A 7355-nucleotide genomic window follows, 5' to 3' on the forward strand; every position below is an offset into this window, starting at 1 on the left:
AGGTGGCAAAAGGGAGATGGATGAGCAACAGGTTACGGATAACAGCGGGGCAGTGGATGGTGAAAGGGTAAAGGGCAGCAAGAGACTGAACCAGAAAGGGCTGAGGGGAGTGCGAAAAGTATCATCAGAGTTTGTGGAGTAAATCAGTCGTTGTCAAGAAGTCAATGAGAGAGTCAGGATTAAAGGAGGGTCCATCAGCAAGAAGGGAAGGTAAAGAGAGAGTAGGAGAACGAAGACGACGTTGGAGGTAAATTCTGCGTGCTCGTTGATAGAGAGGGCAGTCTAACAGAATGTGGCTAATCGATACTGGAACTTGACACTGCTCACAGAGAGGAACAGGGTGCCTCTCCATGAGATACCCATGAGTAAGACGAGTGTGGCCAATGCGAAGGCGGGAGAGAGTGGTCTCCCAACCTCGGCACTGATGACAAGAAGACGGCCAGTAACCTATGCTCGGTTTAATAGAATGAAGTTTGTTACCGAGCAGAGTTGACCAACGTTGTTGCCAACGGGTGCGAAGGTGGGTAGCTATTGCAGCAAAATAGTCCAGAAATGGAACACCTCGATAGGAAATTGGTAGGTCATATACTGCTGACCGCGCAGCAGTGTCTGCCTGTTCATTGCCCTGTACGTCGACATGACCAGGGACCCAACAAAAAACAATATCTTTATGTTTGGTAGAGATACGGCGTAGCCAAAGTTGGATACGGAGAACTAGGGGATGAGATGTATCAAATTTTCGTATAGCCTGTAGAGCACTAAGGGAGTCTGAGACTACTACAAATGATGACACAGGCATAGATGCGATACGAATAAGTGCTGCAAGAATGGCATACAGTTCAGCAGTAAAAATGCTAGCTGAAGATAGTAAATGCCCTCGTACGACGCTGTCCGGAAACACTGCTGCGAATCCGACGCCGTCTGAAGACTTAGAGCCATCTGTGTACACAGCGGTGGCATGAGAATGAGAGTGGAAGTGATCAAGAAAAAGAGAGCGGGAAGCCACCGTAGGCAGTTGAGCTTTCGAGCAAGGGAGTGAGAAAGAACAGACCCGAACAGCTGGAACTTCCCAGGGGGGTAGGGAAAAGTGAGATGCTACATGAACATATAAAGGTGGTAACTGAAGGGAAGACAAGAGTGAAAGTAGGCGAAGAGAAAAGGGACGGAGCAAACAGGGGCGGCGAACGAATAAAGAATGTCTACTAATATCGGTGACCATTCTATAAATGGAAGGATTGTGTAGATCGTGAGAGCGTACATAGTAACGAAGGCAATGGGCATCACGGCGATCAGACAAGGATGGAACATTTGCTTCTGTATAGAGGCTCTCAACAGGGGAGGAGCGAAAAGCACCAAGGCACAAACGTAAGCCTTGGTGATGGATAGAGTTAAGGCTAGAGAGAGTAGCAGGAGAGGCCGCGGAATAAATCTGGTCACCATAATCGAGTTTCGATAAAACGAGGGCTGAATGTAGGCGAAGCAGAGTTCGACGATCAGCTCCCCAGGAAAGATGAGCAAGGGTTTTAAGAAGGTTTAGCCGGCTGTGACAAGTTGCCTTCAGAGAGGTAATGTGAGGTTTCCAGGTTAACCGACGGTCAAAGAGAAGGCCTAGAAACCTGACTGTATCACGTTCGGGGATACGGGAGCCATAGAGATACAAAGGATGATCGGAGATAACAGAGCGTCTAGTGAAAGAAATTTGGTGAGTTTTGGTACTTGAAAATTTAAACACATGTGTGGTGGCCCAAGTGGAAACACGGTCGACCGCATGCTGGAGAGAAACTGCAATAAGGTGACAGTCAGCGCCTGCACAAGCAATAGCGAAGTCATCAACATAGAGTGATGACCAAATATTGGGTGGAAGAACAGAGGCCAAATCATTTATAGCAAGGAGAAAAAGTGTTGTGCTTAGAACACATCCCTGAGGGACACCTTCAGCTTGGACGAAGTCCGGGGAAAGAACATTATTGACTCGAACACGGAAATGTCTGTCAGTTAAAAAGTTCTTAAGGAAGGATGGTAGATTGCCTCGGAGGCCTAAGGAATGGGCCTGGGCCAAAATATTATACCTCCAAGTTGTGTCATATGCCTTCTCAAGGTCAAAAAATATGGCAATAACTGAGTGATTATTCGCAAAGGCATTACGAACATACGTATCCAAGCGTAGTAAGGGGTCTATGGTAGAACGACCCTTACGAAAGCCATATTGACTAGCGGAGAGACTGTTGTGAGTCTCTAAATACCACATTAAACGTCGATTTACGAGGCGTTCCATCACTTTGCAAACTGCACTTGTAAGAGCGATGGGGCGATAGTGGGAGGCATCATGTCCTGTAGTACCCGGTTTGCGGAAAGGGAGAACAATGGCAGATTTCCACAGCTGGGGAAGAACTCCTTGTGCCCAAATAAGATTGAAGAGGTGTAAGAGGACTACAAGGGCTGACCGATGTAAATGTTGTAACATACGAATATGAATGTCATCAGGCCCAGCTGCCGATGATCGGCAAGCTGAGAGCGTTGCCTCCAGTTCTTGAAGTGTAAAAGGCACATTATACTGTTCTTCTCCGAGAGAAGAAAAGTCCAAGGGTACTAACTCTCTGGCAGACTTTGAGGAAAGAAACGAGGGGCATAGATGGAGCCCTCGGGAAATACGGACCAGATGTGTGCCAAGTTCAATGGCAACGTCGAGAGGGTTTGCTATATCAACACCAGTGACCCGTAGAACAGGAGCCGGGTCAGGAGAGTATTTACCACTCAATTTCCTCACTTTTTTCCAGACTGCACTCATAGAAGAAGCAGAGGTGATGGTGGAAACATAGTCTCGCCAACAAGTGCGTTTAGCTTCACGGATGACACGGCGAGCGATCGCACGCTTCTGCTTAAAATCAACAAGTCTCTCAGCGGTTCTATTGTACCGGTACCTGCCCCATGCAGCACGTTTCAAACGTACTGCACGAGCACAAGCAGGAGACCACCAAGGCACGCACTTCTGAGAATGCCTGCCTGAGGTTTGGGGTATAGAATGAGAAGCTGCGGTATAAACTGATGTCGAGAAGATGTGTAGGAGCTCATCAATGGAGGATGAAGAAGGAACCTCACTAAAAGCAGTGAGGTGTGAGTAAAGATCCCAATTTGCCCGATCAAATTGCCAGCGAGGGCTACGGGAAGGTGGTGAATAGGAAGGAGAAGTAAGAATGATCGGAAAATGATCGCTGTCATGTAAGTCTGGTAGAACAGACCAGGTGAAGTCTAGTGCAGTGGAGGAAGAGCAGACTGATAGATCGATGCAAGAGAGAGTATGAGTACGAGGATCAAAATGGGTGGGAGTACCCGTATTTAAAACATGGAGGGGGTGAGAGGCAAGAAAAGCCTCCAACTGAATGCCACGTGAGTCACAATGAGACCCCCCCCAGAGGAAATGGTGGGCATTAAAATCACCAAGTAACAGAAGTGGTGGTGGTAAGGATGAAACAAGAAAGGCAAAGTCTGGGATAGAAAATGCTCGAGAAGGAGAGAGATATAAAGAACATATTGTAAACCACTTATTCAAGTGGATACGGGCTGCAGTGTAATGCAGCGAGGTATGGACAAATAGTTGACAGTACGGAATATCATTGCGTAGAAGAAGGGCACTTTCATTAAAGGTCCCATCTGAGAAAGGATCCGAAGAATACAATAAATTATAGCCTGAGATAGGTTGGAAAACAGCCGAGTGTAATTTTGGTTCTTGTAAGCAAGCACCAACAGGGGAAAACCTGGAAAGCAACATCTGAAGCTCACCCCGATTACCCCTGAGGCCGCGGATATTCCACTGTAAATAGGCCATGATTGGCGATGAAGAAAATATCAGGAATCTGTAGGTAAAGGCACCTACGGACTAGAGGGGTTAGAAAAGTCAACGTGTGGTGGCATTGGAAGATGTTCAAGTAGCGAAGGAACGGAGCGTTGCGAAGAATGGGGTTGTGAAGATGGAGGAGAGGGAAGAGAAGGAACAGGAAGTGAATCAGTGTCCATTGAAGGTTTAGTCTCTGCAATATATTCTGAAATGGCTTCAAGTGTTTCTGAATTCAAAGATGTATGGGAAACCATATTGGAGATAGGAGGAGGAGGGTGAGTAAAGATTGGGACAGTAATGGACTGTACCAAAGTAGAGGGGGAGGGAAAAGTGTAAGGGACTGGAGATGAAGTGTGGGGGGGGACAGAAGAGGTAGAAACCTGGGAGGTGACAGAAGAGGGAGAAACTTGGGAGGGGACGGGGGTGGAAGGCATAGTACGAGGAGGAGGGTGAATCTCCACACTTGTAATAGAGCCAGAGAGAGGGGAAGAACTAGGTACAGAGACTGGAAAGGTAACGTGTGGAGGTGGAAGAAGGGAAGGAAGGGGCAAAGAAGATTTGAGCAATGTGGATTTTTTGGACTTCTGAGTAGAGGGGCGATTGGTATTAGGTGTCGTACGAGGTCTTGTCGATACTGGGGCTTGTGAGGAAGGACGCGAAGATGTGAGAACAGACTGAGTTGTAGTCGGGACGTCAGAGCCAAGGACAGCAAAAGGATTAGATGCCGTAATGGCTATGGGAGGGGTAACAACAGAGGAGGCTGCAGAAGATGGGACCCCAGAAGTGGGGGGATGTTTGGAAACACGAGAATAAGAAACACGGGGTAGTCTCCCTTGGAGGCGGAGATGAGTAACTGCCATAGCATAAGGGAGACCTTCTGCCTCTTTGAGGCAACGGATTTCACGTTCATTTAAGTAGACCTGGCAACGGCGGGAGTACGAAGGGTGAGCTTCATTACAATTAAGGCAAGATGGAGGTTGACTGCAAGATGTATTAGAATGGTTGTCGGCACCACAGACTGGGCATTCGGCCATAGATCTGCAATATTTCGCTGGGTGACCAAAACGCCAGCAATTTCTACATTGTTGCGGTGTAGGTATCACCTTTCGAACTTGTAACCGATGTCCCGCGACATATACAGAGGACGGGAGTTCTCGGCTGTCAAAAGTTAAACGAGCCACATTGCAAGGGTAACGTCTCCGCCCCCGGGCAGGAAGGACATAAGTGTCTACTTTGAGGATTGGGAGATCCTGGAGTTCCAGCTGTTCAAAAATGTCATTGCCACATGACTGGAAATTCTGTTGGACTATGGTATGGGGCAGAATGACAGTACCACTACAAGAATTGAGAGAAAGATGTTTTTCAATAGTGATAGGAGTAGTATCGATATTCGAAAGGAGAGAAAGATCATGAGCTTGGGTAGCATTCTGGACAGTGACGATGCGCGTACCGCTCTTGAGAGCGTGAAATGAAATATCTCTGCCAACATGACGCAGGAGCGCTTTGGCAATACTATGGTCAGAAAGGTAGGCAGAAGAAGAAGTTGGTCTTAAAGTAAAGAATTTAGTCCATTGTGTGGTCCGAAACTGAGCGTGGAGAGGGAGTGCTTGACGTGTCGGTCGTTTCCGAGTAGAATGGGAAGGTAACGACGGAGCATCATCAGGAGATTGACGTTGGCGTTTAGGAGTAGGACCGGAGTTGGTCCGGCATGAAATGGGTGGGCGATTTGAAAATTGCCGTACCGTAGAGGGAGAAGCCGGAAGCATAGTCAAAGGAGAGCGGAGTTCAGACAAATCGAAGGAGTCAGTCGAAGCCCCGGTACCTGAAGCAGGTGAGGAAACAGCACCAGCAAGAGGTACAGGGGCATCAGGAGTGTCCGAAGAGTGGTCTAAACACAAGGCAGGGTCAGAATGGGGTGCGGTATCAAGAAGGGGCCCGGGGGTAGTGGTTTCATGGACTAGGGCTGCCATGGTTAGGTTACTCCTTTGCTTTTTGTTTTTAAGAAAAAAAAAGAAAGAAGAAAAGAAAATAAAAACAAAAAAAAGAATAAAAAAAAGGGGGGAGCGGGGAGGAATAGTTCCCAGGAGGAATGAAAGGGCCGGAAATCTCCCTCCGCGCCCAAGAGGACTCGACACCGCTAGTAGCGCAGATGCAGCATGGAACCCGTGCCATACCCTACCCTTCATGCCAGTAAACCAGCAATCCGGGATAGCAACCTCACATCTGCCGAGCTACCTCGGTGGACAAAAGAGAGGGCGGCCGGATATCCGCCACAAAGCATACCTCCTTCAGCCACCACCCCCGGAATCCGAAAGGTGGCTTCCAGAGATACACCCGTCGCCCAAAAGACACCCAAAGCTACTCCGGGATACCGGAGAGGGATCGGGACATCCCTAGGCAATCCAGATTCCACGGCAAACTACGCCACCGCCAAGAAACCTCAACGGAATGGGATCGACCCCGGTGTCCTTTCCCCTACCTAGGAACTAGCGCGCCTGTGGGAGAAATCACGAAGGCTAAAAAGAGGAAGGGCAAAAGGGAGGGGTGAGGAGGAGGAGGAGGAATGGAAAAAGGGGAGGATGGGGAGGATGGGATAGGGGAGGGGAGAATGGGGGGTAATTAGGTTCGGTCTGAGGAAGAAGACCGACAGGGCTAATTCCTCAGACCAAGAGCCTCTTCACCACGCCAAGGAGCCCCCCTTGAAGAGGAACTCTTTTCCAAAATTGTACCCATGGAAATGTCAGACTTTGTTGGGCTATCTTGGGAAATCTACACATCTGCTGCGAATAGCAGCAAAGGGAGAGAAGCATTAAACCCATAGGGGTCATAAAGCTGTTGTGGTATGAGTAAACAGACTCCATTTCTCTTACCAGCATAAAATTATAAAAACTAGTGCTAAACCCACAAGGGTCATACAGTACTAGCACGAAAGCACTTTAAAGGGTGGCCATAAAACCAACCCATTAATGCAATTTTGTCCAAACAGTTAGTCAAAACTAAAGAACGCAAATTATACTAATACAGGGGTGGGGAGTGGGAATAGTACTAAACGTATAAATTTTGTGATGAAACACTATTATTATTATAAAAAAGAAGCGCTAAGCCACAAGGGCTATACAGCGCTGCAGGGTAGGGAAGGAAGCGAGGGTATTGGATGGCAGAAGGGAGGAGGGATGATCAGTAGGTTACAGAAAACAGCGGGGCAGGGGGTAGAGGGTAGAAAGAGATTGAAGTAGAAAGGGCTGAAGGTATCAGAATTTGTGAAGTAAGTCGGTTGTGAAAAAGTCAATGAGAGTCTGGATGAAAGGTGGGTTCATCAGCGAGAAGGGAAGGTAGAGAGAGCAGCAGAGCGAAGACGACGACGGAGGTAAATTCTGCGTGCTCGTTGATAAAGTGGGCAGTCCAACAGAATGTGGCTGACTGATAATGGAACTTGGCAATTCTCACAGAGAGGAGCAGGGCGCCTCTCCATGAGATATCCATGAGTAAGACGAGTATGGCCAATGCAAAGACGGGAGAG

Source organism: Cherax quadricarinatus, chromosome 6 (assembly GCF_038502225.1).
Source record: "Cherax quadricarinatus isolate ZL_2023a chromosome 6, ASM3850222v1, whole genome shotgun sequence".
Classification (NCBI taxonomy): domain Eukaryota; kingdom Metazoa; phylum Arthropoda; class Malacostraca; order Decapoda; family Parastacidae; genus Cherax; species Cherax quadricarinatus.